At 40.5% G+C, this 17,546-nt stretch overlaps 1 protein-coding gene across 5 annotated transcripts in view; it reads right to left on the bottom strand.

Moving 5' to 3' along the window:
- foxp1b (forkhead box P1b) overlaps window positions 1-17,546 on the bottom strand; it is a 166,560-nt gene that overhangs the window by 102,489 nt on the left and 46,525 nt on the right. For all 5 annotated transcript variants that reach the window (XM_058087447.1, XM_058087454.1, XM_058087405.1 and 2 more), the window contains one exon: window positions 12,844-12,909. The gene's annotated coding sequence lies outside the window, so the exon portion shown is untranslated. The remainder of the gene's footprint in view (window positions 1-12,843; window positions 12,910-17,546) is intronic.

Genomic DNA, 17,546 nt, shown 5'->3' with positions numbered 1-17,546 from the left:
GGTGACTATAGGGGTGTTATTTTATGGCTTGAAGGCTCTAATAATGCTAAAACGTTGTAAACAGGTTTTTATATGCTTTAACAGTGAAAATATGAATAAAAACATGAATAAATCAATAATAACAATTGACTTATTGTTTCTTGTTTATTACAGGGTGTACCCTGCCTCTCGCCCGAAGACAGCTGGGATAGGCTCCAGCACCCCCGCGACCCTCGTGAGGATAAGCGGTAGAAAATGAATGAATGACTGAATGATAATGATGCAAGCTCAGACAAATAAAAAGAATATATAATAAAATGCATAATCTAATGGTGCCTTACTTCTGTGGACTTTGTCCTTTGCACAACAACTCAGCATCCGGGCCTCCTGTGCCAAGACAATGACAGACTGTAGCAAAGTAAGGCAGGCCACGGTATTTTTAGTCCAACTAGGGCGAATCGAGAGTAAGTAAATAGAAAAGCCTAATGAGTTTAAATCTGGTTGTACACGAATGGAATAGTAATTCTGGGATTTTGCGCCTCTTTTAGGAGTTGTTCCCCACACAATTTCTCAGCAACTCTCCTTCATTTGACTTTGCTCATCTCCACTCGTATGTGGCTCGTGCCCATTAACACTGCAGCAAAACGACATACATCATGAGAGCGTGGGGGTGGGGGGTGGTGGGGGGGTTCGCTTTCTGACCACACGCCCGATGCAAAGGAAAGTTCAGAGCGATTCCCTCCATCTCATTGAAGCAATTAGACCAGGGGAGCACCCATTACCAAAGAAAAACATCCTCGGTCCATCTCCATCCTTTGGGATCAGCAAAGCCACCGATTGTTTGAACATTACTTAAAGTGTGTCACGGAGTTTTAATCATCTTTACGGGAATTCGTGGAAGCGACGCTCCCATGGCTACGCCAATGCCAACTTGAGGAGACAAAATATGTCAGATGCATTTTCCTGGGAAAACCAAGGTTAGCCTTAACGAACTTGTCTAATTAATATTGTGTCCCCATGTAAAGAAGGGACAATATTATTAGAACTGATGTCTTTTGGGGGTACATGTCCTCTGTGTGAGCTGACAAGTAAGCTAATCGTTTTTTTCTGAAGCTCGCTATTTTAGTAACTCGGATCTGTGGCACAACAGAACCGATCACACTAAAGCAGCAGTGGTTCTCCGTTCTTTTTCTCCAGTTCGTCCTCGGGGTATTGTCGTAGTCAGGGAGAAGCTACTGCCATTGGGACGGGTCCTGTCTCTTGTTGACCTGAACGCACTTTATGCTTATTATTGGATGACCAAACGTCCTGTTTTCCCAAATCCAGAAGATATATTAATTGGATCATTCATTCATTCATTCATTTTCTACCGCTTTTTCCTCACGAGGGTCGCGGGGGTGCTGGAGCCTATCCCAGCTGTCTTCGGGCGAGAGGCGGGGTACACCCTGGACTGATCGCCAGCCAATCACAGGGCACATATAGACAAACAACCATTCACACTCACATTCATACCTATGGACAATTTGGAGTCGCCAATTAACCTAGCATGTTTTTGGAATGTGGGAGGAAACCGGAGTACCCGGAGAAAACCCACGCATGCACGGGGAGAACATGCAAACTCCACACAGAGATGTGCCGAGGGTGGGAATTGAACCCTGGTCTCCTAGCTGTGAGGTCTGCGCGCTAACCACTCGACCGCCGTGCCGCCCATTAATTGGATCATTTCATTCCAAAAAAATTTAAAGCTATTTTTGCTCCACCGATTCTCATCCGACACCTTGTACCACCTTACCAGGGAGGCGTGTGTCAATATTTTAGGGGTGAACTTAAGGAATACTGGTTATTAAGCATGGTTGATTGATATTATATTGAATAACCGGTCTTGTTCTTGGGGAAAAAAATCTAAAAAATCCGTGCCACAAAATCTGGAACTGTGTGAGTTAGCAAAAAACTACAGTCAGCTGCTGATGACATCATAGATGGACGACTGAGGTGACTTACGCTTCCTGGAGTAGCGAGCCAATTGGCTTTTTGGTAATAAAAATACATGAGAACATAGTTGGACTCTTGCAGTATTAATAACGTGGCGCCATATTGTACGCAAACATTTTGTCTTTGGTGGTGTGGAGTGCCTGGTTAACAGTCAGGCATCTGTAACATAATACTGGCTTTGTACTGGGCATCAAACCACTGGTAAGACAGTGGTTTTTACATATACCCCCTCCTCTGGCTTCAAAAATCGACAATTTTCTTTAACAACGTATCAGCCGATGAAGCAAGCTGTTATTTTTTAAAGCATCCGTGAACGGACAACGATACCGCAAAGTCAGGTCAAAGAAAACGAGTCAAGGACTTGACATGGATTTTTGCATTTTATATGGTATGGGACTTTAACAACCTCTTCTTCTTTCTTATTTTATGTTTTTTAAATCCAGCCCTTGTCAGGGGGGGGGGGGGAGATATGTTCCACTCATAAAGCAACAAAATGACACGATGCAGTGGCGCTAATACACAGACATAGTTAATCATGACATTTTCTGCAATTCCCAACTGATTAGGGTCATTATGTTGGAGGCCTGATTTATGTTGTCATTTCCTCTCACCGAGCCTGCATCAATGAATCTTAATGAATTGGTAAATAAGGGTGAAGATTACGCGGTGTGACACCGAAACATTTCTCACCCCCAATGGACCGGATTTATGTAGCCAATTAGAGGCTAACAGGGAAGATTGTCCGGCGGAAAAATAATACTCCTTATGGTACAAAAAACGGTGTAGGGCGATGGTGTTCCCAGTGTTTAAAGTCCTTAACCCACCCCCCCCTCCTCCTCGATGAATCCTCTGACGGACAGGAGTCTGTATGATCCCGGTCAAATGTGTTGAGGATCATGTTTTGGTTTTTTTTAAGTAGCATGTAGCACATGACTTTTTCCAAGCGGATTCAATCAATTACAGTAATGGTAATGGTTTTATTTCATTTGAACATGCATCAGATTACAATTGAGTGCATCCCATAATCAATTCCCAGTTCCACATGACCAAAAGGAGTAGGAAGAAGCACAGCTTATTAAATCCTACCCCTCCATCTAGTACTTTTACAATCAGTAACTGTTACATTTGTTCACTTCCTGCTTTCCTAATATAGTTTAAGGTTTTTCATTCATTCATTTTCTACCACTTTTTCCTCACAAGGGTCGCGGGGGGTGCTGGAGCCTATCCCAGTTGCCCTGGGGGGAGAGGCGGGGCACACCCCGGACCGGTCGCTAGCCAATCACAGGGCACATATAGACAAACAACCATTCACACTCACATTCGTACCTATGGACAATTTGCAGTCGGCAATTAACTTAGCATGTTTTTGGAATGTGGGAGGAAACCAGAGTACCGGAATTTTTTTTTTTTTAATTTTTAATTTTTGTAATTTTTTGTCCTGTACCGAAGTACAAGGTGATATGACCATACAATTATTGTTCATATTATTATTTGGAAATAAATGACATGATATTAATATGACAATTCTGACAAAATGGCGTGTCAAACTCCAGTCAAATAAATCATACAAAACGATTAAGAGCTTTTTCGCATTATTAATACACCCGAAGTTTGTTTTTTATTAGCTGTAGATGAAAGCCTGGTAACGACAAGGCATGTTTTTCCGCCACTACAAAGTATAAATAGCTCGGCGGCTTATTAATGCGAACTTCTTAAAAGAGCACTTAGAGTTATAATGAGAGGCTTTATGTACTACATATTGTGACTAGATTTAGTGAGGGGAAGCAGCTGTCGACATCAAACAAGCTGGCCTGCTATTAAGCACGGGGGCTGAGGGATGCTGTGTGAAAAGGAGTGGAAAATTAAAGCTGAAGCAACACAGGAAAGGGTTTAATTTACTGGCATGTACAGTATGCAAATGAGATTAGGCTCGGCTTAACTGCATCATTTATGTCCATAATAACAGCATCATCATTACAGGACTCAAATTAAATTACAGCGTAATTAGCATATCAAAGTAATTGGTTGAAGTTGAAAACAAATACCCGGTTTTGTTAATGAACATCTGTAATCGCCGTGTCGACTCTCAGTGAAAACATCCTAAACAAATATGTGTTTTGAAAGAGGGGCGGAATATTCTTCCCGAATGACGGGCCTGTCGGTTCCGGGGAACGTGCGAGGGAATGTGCGCCGTCGCGAGATAGGGGTGTTTCACCTGGAGAGTTCCACACACTCGGAATACATTTCCCAAACTCCAGGAGATCAAAGATGCAATTTCCCACACTTGCCACTTAAAAAACTCATCAATAAACTACAAATCACTTCATGCATGATTTTGAAAATTGAGTCTCCGTCAAAGGCTTAGAGAGACCTCCGGATCACAGAAAACACCACGGCTTTGACTGTCATGACTACACACACACACACACACAGCAGCAAAGGCACATTTGCTGTCACGTTTTATCCAATGAGGTTTCTATGATAAACGCTGAGTGTTTCAAATGAAGCGCTACAGCTTTAAGACGACTTCCTCAGACCTGGAAAAGTAAGTAGTTAGTACTGACTAAATAAAATAATTTTTTTCCCCATCACCTGCTAGATTAATAGTCGCAACAAATACATTTGTAGTCAAAATATACACACCTGTCATATTAATTATTGGTACTTAGTCATTTATTTGAAATGTCATAACAACATATGTCTTCAGTGGGTGATCGGCTTAGTTCTGGCTGTCAAGACCTGACCCGGTTTTTAAAGATAGTCCACAAATGTCCAATAAGGTTGACGTTGGGGTCTTGCTTTGGGGTGGTAATTCCCCAAATTTAATCGTAGCCTTTTCAATGCGTGTTTGGGATCATTGTCCTGGTGGAAGTGTTGATGTTTCTATTTCTGGGGGGATTTCAAACACATCTGAAGTCCTCATCTATCCAGAGAAACCCAGACCTCCTTCACCCGGGCTACTTTGTCCAGCTCCTCACAATTGATCCTGAGGTTTTTTACCAAGGCAGTTTAGAGACATAGCCTCCCCAACGTGGTCTGGGCTCCTACTGCTCGGATTTGAGCTGAATACCTCCATGGGGAGACACTCGTCCTAACTAGATCCCCGAGCCACCTCACCTGGTGCCTCCCAGATGACCGGCCACTCATGATCATAGGTGAGGGTAAGAACCGAGATGGACTGGTAGATGCCGTTGGTGCAGACGCCACAGCAATCTGGCTGTCAGTCCAGCAATCCATCACTCGGGGTACCCGAGCTCCTCCAGTTGGGGAAGGATCTCCTTGCCAACCTAGAGATGGCACCTTGACTTCGAACCTTAGAACCTTGGATTCGGAGATGGAGGTGTTGATTCTCATCCCGGCCACTTAAATCACTTCAGCAAGAACTGAAGATCACGGTCCGATGAAACCAGCAGGACCACATCAGCCGCCCAAACCCATTCCACCCATTTTGTCCAGTGCCCCAAAACCTCTGACAGCAAAACCCCAACATGCTTGGCCGTTGGTACGCTGTTGTTAGGTTTGTCTATGAGCATATTTATTGTCATTGTGGCCAAACAGTCATTTGTTGTCTCATGCGACCATAAAATGTTTATCCAGATGATTTTGGCTTGGATTTTCAGTAGAATTTAAAGGTGTTGATTTTGGGTCAGTGGGTTTCTTTCTTGGTTGGCTTCACTGGGAATCTCCATACTGGCGTTCCAGTATGACCTTCATTTTTATAATGTGCTAAAGCGTAGCAGAGTTTCAAAAATCGGAATCAACAATCGTCAACATAACGGTAAAAAAATGTGTCAATCATAAAGATTATTGGTTATAGGTGGACGGTTATTTAATGCCTGCAGGGCTCCAATAATATTTTAAAAAACAGTTTTTTTGTGTGAAAATAATCAATTTATTAACACTGAATCACAAAAATAATAAATTCATCGTGGTTGGGTTTGGAACAAATTAACCACTATAAACGAGGGACGACTGTATATTTATGACCCTATGTACTGAAGAATAAATTCTAAATAAATGTATTGATTGCACACCCAAATCTTGCTTATAGAAATCGCTGAATATGAATATGGTAAAATCTTTCAGGAAAAAAACAAATAAAATAAATAAAAATAAAATAATAATAAATAAAGACAAATTTACAAATAATGGAAACTAGAAACATATTTGGCATTCTCGCCCAAGATGAGCGTATGTCAACTGACCACAACTCGATGTCGATATAAAAATGCACTACAATTTTTCCAAAAAGCAACATCTTATTTTATTCATTAAAAAATCCATTTCCATGTCTTATTCCTAACAAGTATGTAAAAGATGTGCCTTTCAAGGTAAAGCTAGGGCAAATCCCCTCCATCAGCTAATGACGGCACTCATTACACAGAGAAGCTGGCTAATGAAGGCACAGTCGCCCGGCCGATCCCCTCACCCCGCATAAAGCCCGAGCAAATGCTAATATCTCACTTCTAATTAAAGGACTCCAAGTCCAAATGCACCTCCGCAGCTCGTAGCCCGCCGCAGTTTCTTTCTTAAACATGGCACAATACCTAGAGATGTGCCTAAGCAGCATTTCATTAATTCATATTTAAAAGCCCCCCTAGTGCTGCATTTACTTACTCCCCGAGATTTATATTGTGAGGAGGCATGTCACTGAGCTTCCTGGTGCTTTTAAGCACTTTGAGAAATGAACACACGCAGCACAATGTTAAACAGTTACGGAAATCAGGGGAAGAAAAAGAAATCGGAGTGTGAAATACGTCGGTATCGGTCGCATCTTTATGCTCTGCAATGTTTACAGAACTTTGGCTGTGAATTCGTTAACGGGAAACCAGGCTGCGTTTCTCAAAAGGTAACCTTCAACAAAGTTTAGCCCTTTTTATTCTTATTTTTAGGTACACAAAAATCTTTGTCAACGAGAGTGTACTATATGGCGTGCATCTTGTTTGGTTATGAAACCGATTGTGGTCATAACATCTTTGTATCACAAAACTTTGGTAGCTTGTTAGCATGCTGTGAAATGGAAACCGGGACCAGAAGATGCTCAGTTGTCTGCATATGATGTCATCAGAGGTGACTCTGTAGTTCTTTCCTAAGTAACACAGTTACACCACAAATCTGTTTTTTTTTTTTTTTTTGACGATCACGGCAGCAAAATACCCCACTGTGGACCCCAAAAAAAATGTTGAAACTGCCAGCATTTTGATTTGTAAGGTGCGAAACACTATTGAATTCAGGGAATAATTCTCAGCAAAGTATGAGATGTCATCCGCGTAGAGTCGCTTGAGAAATTCATTTCATTGGAGGAGCGCCGCAAATGGTGGATGGCACTGCAATACTGCTTCCGTCCACCGGATGGAGCCAGAGGACCCATAGTCCAAAACCCAAAGGGAAGCTGACGTCATTGCAGCGCCCAAATGAATGGGTTGCTCAGATGCAACTGAATGAAGTTTTCATGAAACAATGAAAACTTTCTTTTAAAAATAAAAAAAACTCATATTGGGACATACCTATATATTTTGATATATATTTTGATACTGGGGGCGTGAGAAGCTGTCATTTCAATGCCGACACTCCAACATGTAGACGCTTGCATTTTTCTGGTTTCATTTTTGAGTTCAGTCTGGGATAGGTTCGGGACATTTAGTCCAAAACCAAATCTACATTTTTGACTCTGTATGGTGTACACCTGTACTCTGCTAGCCTGCCATCAAAATGTCACCAGTAATACATATTTTTTAATTCATATGGTAAATATAAATGTACTTTCTCTCGTATAGCACTGTTCTATATCCAAGGTACTCAGAACGCTTTGACCTGCTACAATGTTTACCTACTGATGACGCAGGTTCAGGATACTTCAGCATGGAGGATTGAACCAGCAACCTGCAGGTTGGGAGGCGACCGTTCTGCCACCTGAGCCTCTTGGGCTCCCAAGATTTATGTTGCCAGTAAACCCCCCCTCTGGTCAGACACAATAATTCTGTTGTCATGAATTTCAGAAATGTTGTTTTCCCATATAGCGAGGAAGAAATAAAATTCATGAATCTAAAGGTCAATGTTATGAACATATCACATGGTGTCTCTTTGATCCTCCACCAAGTATTTTCCCAGGGATTCTCAGGCTCTGCGCTGTGTAAATCATGCAGTATGACCTTCTACATTCCTCATGTTCTGTCCTCCCATTCAACCACAGGCACAGATAATGCTGGGCAAATATCATAAACGTGAGGATTTTAGGATTTAAGTGAGGTTGCCATCTACCTCCACCAACTGGGGAAAAGAAAGTCCATGCATCTGATAATACCCCATTTCCTGTGTCAGATAGCGCCATACGGCAGGGCTGACTGACCTCCTTGCCTAAAAGTCAGTCATCGTATTCTCAATGGATGGATGCCTTCAGCGGTAGGGCCTGATTGGTCATATCTTGTTAGGATTTGCATGTATTAACACGGACATCATAGGATTTTACCAGCAACAAGAATTATACTTTATACCAAAATGAAAGAAAATGGTGTTTTTGGTCCAGGGTGTGACCTGCAGCTGAACTGGCCTTTGCTTGTCCACAGAGGGGAGAGCAAAAATCACTCCAAACACATCAAGCCACCTCCTGCTAAATAACACAGCAAACAGAGACCCATCAGTCACAATACACACAGCTAACACCAGGGCCGGGACGTAAGATCGATGGGGAGACAGAAACAAAGAGAGCAAGAAAAAACAAGAAGAGGGAACCCATGAGCGGGGGATCCATCTCCCGAAAAAAAAAATAAAAACAACAAAAAGTAGTTCCACAGAGGAGCCAGAGTGGAACATAAAGGAAGGTCAAGTACTGTAAGACGAAGAAAGTCAGGCTATTTTGCCAAGCTGTGACATTTGTTTCTTATTGTTTAAGTGGCAGCTGCAAACGCCCCCTTGCCAGGCCCCCGCGGTTCTGCTCTGGGCAGCTTTGACAAGGCGGTAACCATATTAGGATGCGGATGGTAAAGTAAACAATAACATTGTTGCAATATGATGTCAATGTTTCGGCTAACGGCGTTTGCCGTTCCAGTTTCCATTGCAATAACGAGCGTTGTGTTTTTCTAGTCAGGCGCAAAGACTGTTGATGAAATTAACGTCAATGTAATTGAATCTCCCCTTTGCCGTGTGATTACATGAATACGTTCGCATTGTGGACAAATGCTGTCACGTATGACATCATGTAGTATAAATATGAAGTTAAAAGTATGTACACAAAAGACCTATTTCTCTCAAATAATCACAAATGAGTCTAAATTTGTGTTCATAAGTGTTCATAATTTGCTCATTCCATCCCACGTTCGGGAAAAATGCATGCCAAGCTCTTATAACATGCACTTATGCCACCTCGTGGCTGTTTTTACCACTTATCATCATCTCTTTTTACCGTATTTTTACCGTATATTTGGATTAGGGATAAACACTAATTTGTATTAGTTTCACTTTTCTTACATATCTGTTCATCCAACCAAAAATTGTATTTTCTCTTGCGGTTAAGGCAACCCATTCCTCGATGCTTTTTGCTTACTCCTGATTCAATTTCTTTCTCACACAGATGTTCAGCTGTCGGTGGCCGGCTTATATTATCCGACGTCCTAGTCAACAGGCTAGAGTGTAGACGGTCTCTTTGATATTGATAGAAAAATAAATTGAGCCTCACCAAAAGGCTTTTTTCACCAAGAAATGCGATTGTCTAAAATATAGATTTTATATACACAAAAAAAATCAGAATGATGGAGGATAAAACAAGATGTTGACGCGATATCACTACCAAGCAAAAATAAAAAAAATAAGATTGTCATTGAGTTTGTTTCGTCAACCGCATTTCCGAACCTGCAAATGCATGAAAAAACCTGAAAAAAACTGAAGCTTTTAACAATCGCGGCAGTTTGATTGAGAAATTATGAAAACACATCATGCACTTTCACTTTCATTATGGAGTATGAACGTAAAGATGTTCTGCCGCCATCAAGCTATTTCACGGTTTCAGCGTTACTCCGCATAACAAACTGCAGTCGTCCCTCGTTTATCACGGTTCATTGGTTCCAGACCTGACAGTGATAAGTGAATTCCCACCAAGTAGTGCAATTCTGAAGCTTTTGACAATCGTGGCAGTTTGATTGAGAAATGATGAAAACACGTCGTGCACTTTCACTTTCACTATGGAGTATGAACGTGAAGATGTTCTGCCGCCATCAAGCTATTTCACGGTTTCAGCGTTACGCCGCATAACAAACTGCAGTCGTCCCTCGTTTATCACGGTTCATTGGTTCCAGACCTGACAGTGATAAGTGAATTTCCAGCAATTCGTGCAATTCTGAAGCTTTTGACAATCGCGGCAGTTTGATTGAGAAATGATGAAAACACGTCGTGCACTTTCACTTTCACTATGGAGTATGAACGTAAAGATGTTCTGCCGCCATAAAGCTATTTCACGGTTTAAGCGTTACTCCGCATAACAAACTGCAGTCGTCCCTCGTTTATCACGGTTCATTGGTTCCAGACCTGACAGTGATAAGTGAATAAGTGATAAGTGAAGTAGAGTGATAAGTGAAGTATCGCTTTGATTGCCAATAGCATATTTACAAACCGAAGGCGAAACCTGGAAATGAAGCATCATCAAGCAAGCGCCAATATCATTATCGTCAGAAAATCCGATACCGATATCTAATTTCTGTGTCAATATCAGTTGATATTATTGGTCAGAAGATATTATGGAACATTTCTACCTAAAACCTGCGGCGTTTGAAGCGATGCCGACTCTGCGCTGGTCCTTTGTGGTGAAAAGGGAGCTGAGTTGAAGCTCGAAGTTCCTACCCTGATTATGGTCATGAACTTTGGGTAGTGACTGAAAGGACAAGGACATTTGTACAAGCGACTGACATGAGTTTTCTCTGTAAGGCGGCCAAGCTTGTTACATATAAGGTGAGAATACGAGAGAAACCCGGTAGTAGAACTGCTGCTCCTTCGCATTGCGTGGAACCAGATGAGTTGGCTCGGACATTTGGTCAGGATGCCTCCCAGATGCCACCAGGGATGGAACTACCTATGACCGTTTGATACATGGTGTCTTTTTGTGCAATATAACGATATTTGTTGTCGTGGCCTTACATACTGTGGTACTATATGGTGGATTCCAACCACGGAAAGACATTTAGGCTTTACTGAAAATTGGCAACTTCAGTTTGCAGTTGCTATAAACTGGGCAGCAGATTGGACCGGTGGTTAGCGCCGAAGATTCTGTGTTCAAATACGTTCACTTTCTTGGCAGAGGTTGCCTGTTCGCCTTCTGCTTGCTTGACTGAAGGAAGACATTAACAAACATCTTGTCTGAGCACTATTTCCTGCTTGGTTATTCGTCTTATGTACAAAATCGGTAGAAATGTGCCACTATCGAACTTACTGTACAACCTTGACTCTACTTAATGCTGGTGTTTGAAGACCAGATTCCTTTCTATGAACACCTGGACATTCTGATACTTTCGACTTCGACTGACTAGACTACAGCCTGCTAAGTTACATGCCGCTAGTGTCTGTTTGCAGTGTCAACAAAGCTTGGACCTACGATACAAGTCCTATGATCTCAATCAAAGACACAAGCAAGTTGTCGCAGTACGTTTTTTGATTGAGTCCCCACTGTCCATTTGTAAGAGAATAATGTTTCCCTTTCAAAGTGTCATGTATTTACTATGCCAGTCAGGGAGTTACACAATGGCTGCCATGCTGAGAGAATAGATTAAGGTACTACAGCAGCAACGGTGCGAGTGACAGAAGTGTTTGGCTTTCTTGCCAGAATCGCCCCCATGAGGCACTGTTGCTACAGTTGTTTATTATGCGCCAACCTTGGCGCAAGCGATTAAAGAGCTTTGTGGAATCGAAGTGTTATAAATGCATTGAAAAACAGACGGCTGTAAATGCCAGCGAATTAGAAGCTTACCGAGCCAAATACTAATACATGGCAATTTCCATTTGATGCTGATATAAAGAAATTGCATTTGAAAGTAAGCAATAAATGCAGTCAAACTACATTTAACCGAGGTCTTGAATGTGACCAAAATCCTTTCAATTGGTTTAACTCGTGTTTATTTTTACAGACGGAACTTCTTTTTATTTTTATTTTTTGTTTGAAGCAATGTCATCAAAACACTGTTGAAGTATTACCTTGGATACCTTTAGAACTTTGCCTTAAAGCCCCGTTAACTCATTCATTCTCCGCCATCTTTCCAATACAACCCCTTCTGTACTGGTCATTTTACACCATTTGAACGGAAATTTCAAGGCTCTCTGTGTATTATGTTCTATGATGATTTAAATATGGAACCTACCAAACAAAAGATTAGAATCCCGACTTTCATCTGGAAAAAAAGTATGTTTTTACCTATTTTCGTTCTTTAGTAATCAGTAGTAGAACAGAGGTAGGTTTTGGGAAAATATCAATTCCCGACTACAAAAGGGAGAAAATGTCAATTTCAATCATAACTCATTTTCATGACAACTCATATCTCAACTACTATACCTCTATATTTACAAATATAACACCATGAATACACACAAAGCGTAACCTTCTGCACACTACACTCCTCCGCACGCTGTCATTCCTGTCATGTGACTTTTCCTTTTATAACGCACCTCTGCCACCTTGTGGCCGTTTTTATGGCTTAAAATTGCTCTCAAGTGAACTTCATTAGCGGAGGGTTGCATCATCACGTCTTTTTGCCTATCATGTAAGAAAACGTAAGTGTTGATTGGTAGATATCTTCAACATCTTTCAATAAAACAAAACAAAACAAAAAATAATCAATACATTTCTAAAAATGCCATCTTCATACAAATACATGTAATGGGGAAACGTATTACCTTTTTCAGGGTTTGCTTATTAAAAGCAATCTTCTGTTCCAGTGTTGGAAATACAGTGACTGCACCCTGCAGAAACAACATGGAACATGTTAGATGGTAGACATGACTGGCAAAATAGCAAACTATTTAGACACGTTCTTGATTGCGTTTCAAGGATTTAGGGCGTTATATTTTAGCGCCTTTTTTATTTTTAATTAAGTCCTCCAATGACCCCGGGTCAGACAACGGCACAAAATTTCACCTTTGATGGTGTTTGTTGGCAAACTATGCACACTTTTTTGTGAATTTGTTCGAGTAATGGGGATTATAAAAAGTATCTTTGGTATGAATATGTTTTTGGTATTGAATGGGTGTGTATTTTTTTGAAAAAACAATGTGAGGGTGGTGAGTGACGACGATTTAAAGCGGTATCCGTCCCAACTCTCAGCTCCCTTGTGGTAAAGACATAGTGAAAAGGAAAGGAAATAAAATGTTATTTTTATGGAAAAAGTGACGGCGTGTACAATATCAGAGGCATTTGAATAAAAGCATTAAAGCGTATCCAGATATTGAAGTATGAAATCAATAAAAGTCACACTGGCTGTCCCACTACTCTGTTTGCTAGTCAAAACTGCGACCAGGTATTTGGTATTTAACAAAAACAGCCTACTGAGCATACACAACAAATAAAATACCCAACAGCGGGTTTTAAAATGACTTGTTCAAAACAAGTCCAGTGGGAGTATAATACACACGCTGGACACAATAACGCAGCTCAAGTAGCCCATAATTGGGATGAATTATGCTTCAATTAACACATCATCAGTTAAGTCATAAATCAATGGCAAGTGGTGACAAATGAAATGGACGCATTTTCAGCTTCCAACGACTAAACATAATGACTCCGCATCACCTGTGAGCTGAATGCATCTACATAATGCATAATATTAATTTCGACGCCTTCGCCGTCATTTCAACAACAGTTAATTTGTATTTGCTTGAAATGAAAGGGCAACTGAACACCTGGGGAACCGGATGCTGATAGCAGCGGCAGGCCGCTTCTCCGTGCGTAAAGCCAATCTTACCTCAGTAGACCTAAAGAGATAATGGTCTCATTTCCAAACAGCACAAGGCTGTAATGCCGCCGTTTAGATCAGTAGGAGTGCAGGTAACATACGGTGAGGATGAACAAGTGGATGTTGCTTCGACCGGCTGGGGAGGAGGAACAAGAGCATCGTAGGACGCAAATATTTTGGCAAATGGAAGTGATTATTATTGACGTAATTATGCCGCCAGGTTGGTTCCGTACGTGCTCTGCTGGGCAAATAAACAAGAATGTCAATCACAATGAAAAACAACAAGCCCAGTTAATTAGGGGGTTGATTGTTATTATTGATTTAGTCATGTTTTTATTCATATTTTCACAGTTAAAGCATATAAAACCTGTTTACAACCTTTTAGCATTATTAGAGCCTTCAAGCCATAAAATAACACCCCTATAGTCACCTTTACAATCAAATTAACCAATTAACTCGACAAAAGTCAACAGAATAAGCCATTTAAGACATGACGAGGACTCATGCTCAGGCAGACAGGAAGTGATGTCGACGGTTCAGTGTTGAGTTCTCACTTGGCATGGGTTACAACCATAACAGGAGCCCATATTTGTATTGGAAATTTATTTGTATTAATTTATTAATTTTCTACCGCTTATTCTCACGAGGGTCGCGGGGGTGCTGGAGCCTATCCCAGCTGTTTTCAAGCGAGAGGCGGGGTACACCCTGGACTGATGGCCAGCCAATCACAGGGCACATATAGGCAAACAACCATTCACACTCACATTCACACCTATGGACAATTTAGGACATGTTTTTGGAATGTGGGAGGAAACCGGAGTACCCGGAGAAAACCCACAAATGCACGGGAAGAACATGCAAACTCCACACAGAGATAGCCGAGGGTGGGATTGAACCCAGGTCTCCTAGCTGTCAGGTCTGTGTGCTAACCACTAACCACCGTGCAGCCCAGATTAATTTTTAATTTTATTTTTTTTAATTTAATTTAAATTTTTGTGAGATAATTCAAACTTGCAATAAAAGGCTGTTGGTCCAGCGATCAAGTCTGGTGTCTGCCACATTGTGACCAGTGTAAAATACTACATAGAGTATAATTCCTAATGTCTTTCAATTACTTCATGTAGCCATTTGTAGGGTTAATTTGGGGAAAAAATATGTTAAATATGCATAATAGGCTATATTCAACAACAAAACAGCATGGTTAACTAATTCATATATCATACATAAAAACACAATAAAGCTAAACTAGCTAGCATCCATAGTCGACAGTGAACGATAATGGCACAATCAAACTACTGATCGATGGTTTTGTTTTATGTCAACACACCATTGAGTGGAACTCAACAAGCAGAAGGGTTAAATAAAGATAATGGACAACTGTTTGACACGGGGGGGGGGGGGGGGGGGGGGGGGGCACACACAACAAAGACCACCAACGCCCAAAGAGGACTCCCCTCTTTAGGAAGGAGCGTCCGAATATCACTCTCATCCCAGCTCCGTTATCAGTGGGGGTGGCTGTGTTGGAAGATTCGGTGCTCATAATATGTATTGGTACCCCTCCACAGAAGGTCCTCCATCCCAACAATGGGCTCCAGGTCCTCTAATGGACGGGCTACCCTCGCGCTTCAAACCGTGCAGATAAAAAGATGAGAGCTCATGAATATTTACATTAAGTAAGTAATTCCATTAATTTCTCTAAGCACTCTTGATACCGTGTGTCTGTGGTGGCTCGTTAATGAACTTCACACATCACCATCATATGAATTCATGCTAAAATCAATAGCCCCCTTTTTTACAGCCGGGAATACTCCGGCTGTTCTATACCTCAACATTCTGTGTAGTGACTGAGCGTCAGAACACAGCCGATGTAGGGCGACTGTAACGGCTTGGACAAACGTGTCTTTTAGGGAAGAATTATGCCAACATTGTATAATTCCAACCGGCATATTTAGAAAAAAATATGTCCTTCTAAATGCAAACAAATATGCTATCTATGAAGTCATGTGAGAGCCATAGTTTGCAAAACAAACATTGCTTGAGATTCAAAGCATTAACTCTGTGTGTGCGTGTGTGCATGTACGTGCGTGTGTGTGTGTGCGTGGGGGGGGGGGGGTGCATCATGCATTGGGAATGTAACTTGATGCCTTGTTGTTCTTTAGACTGAATCAACAGCACCGGTCTTACAACACAGGAGCACATTCTTAAGAATTTTCTTATCTGGCCAAGGTAACATAAAAAAACATAATCTAACAAATATATAACTATGCATCGTGACTCATAATACGCCTGGGCTGCCAGGGAATAAGAAGACGTAGCAGGAAGGACATAGCTGCAAACTTTGTTGCTATATTTAGCAAGTATGCAGATCGCTCTGAACTCTTTTTTCCGGAGACTCTGGGAGACTTTTGAGAGACTGGCATGACTAGAACGTATCACTCTAGTCCAGGGGTGGGCAAACTACGGCCCGGGGGCCGCATCCGGTCCGCCAAGTGTTTGAATACGGCCCGCCCGTTCTTTCCAAAGTATTTCATTTAAAGTCAACATACAAGCTGGCATCATGGCTTGAGACGACATTTTCATGGTTTGGCTGTTTTATCAATTTTGTTATTTGATGCGGTCTGTTGTTTACAAAGTGCTCCTGAAAAAAGGGACATGAGCACATAATAATAATATTAAATAATAAATTTATTCTTCTTATTATAAATTGATAACGCACTTTACATCAAATAAATGATCTCAAAGTGGACATATAGCAGATTGCATAACACTTTTACAGATACAATAATTTTGTTATTTGATGCGGTCTGTTGTTTACAAAGTGCTCCTGAAAAAAGGGACACAGGCACATAATAATAATAATAATAATAATAATAATAATAATAATAATAATAATAATAATAATAATAATAATAATAATAATAATAGTAATAATAATAATAATAATATCAACAAATAATAATAATAATATAAAATAATAATAACAAATAATATAAAATAATACTAAATTTATTCTTCTTATTATAAATTTATAACGCACTTTACATCATAATAATAATAAAAATAATAAAAATAATAATATAAAATAATAGTAACAAATAATATCAAATAATAATAAATGTATTCTTATTATTATAAATTTATAACGCACATTACATCAAATAAATTATCTTACATTAATTATCTTACATAAGCAAATTAGACAATGACGTCAACAGCCTCCATAAATTAACACTGATTATGTCATGTTTACAGTGAAACACATATTTATCAATTCTGCAATTACAACAATTGCCATTACATGCATTCCCCTGCAGCCCATAACGAAGGAAGGACCGTATTTGACCGCACTAATGCATTGGTTGTTTGATATCAAAGGTAAAATTTGCATTATGGAGCTAAAATCATACCAAAAAACTCACAAAGTATGTGTTAGTCACAAACCCAGTGTGCTAATGAGAAATGTATTCTTATTTGCAAACAAAATGCATTCGTTTGTGAATGATGTTTTGCATTTGCAAACCACACCGAGTTTGTTTGTGAATCGTTGGCCGTGAGTAAAACATGTTTTGTGAGTTTGGAAGGTTTTTGCATGATTTGAACGCCCCAGCAATGGAAAATTACACTTTCAGTACAGGCTTCTTTTGACTA

The sequence above is a fragment of the Doryrhamphus excisus genome, chromosome 1 (assembly GCF_030265055.1).
Source record: "Doryrhamphus excisus isolate RoL2022-K1 chromosome 1, RoL_Dexc_1.0, whole genome shotgun sequence".
In the NCBI taxonomy this organism is placed as follows: domain Eukaryota; kingdom Metazoa; phylum Chordata; class Actinopteri; order Syngnathiformes; family Syngnathidae; genus Doryrhamphus; species Doryrhamphus excisus.
This window is presented reverse-complemented; position numbering and strand designations above follow the sequence as displayed.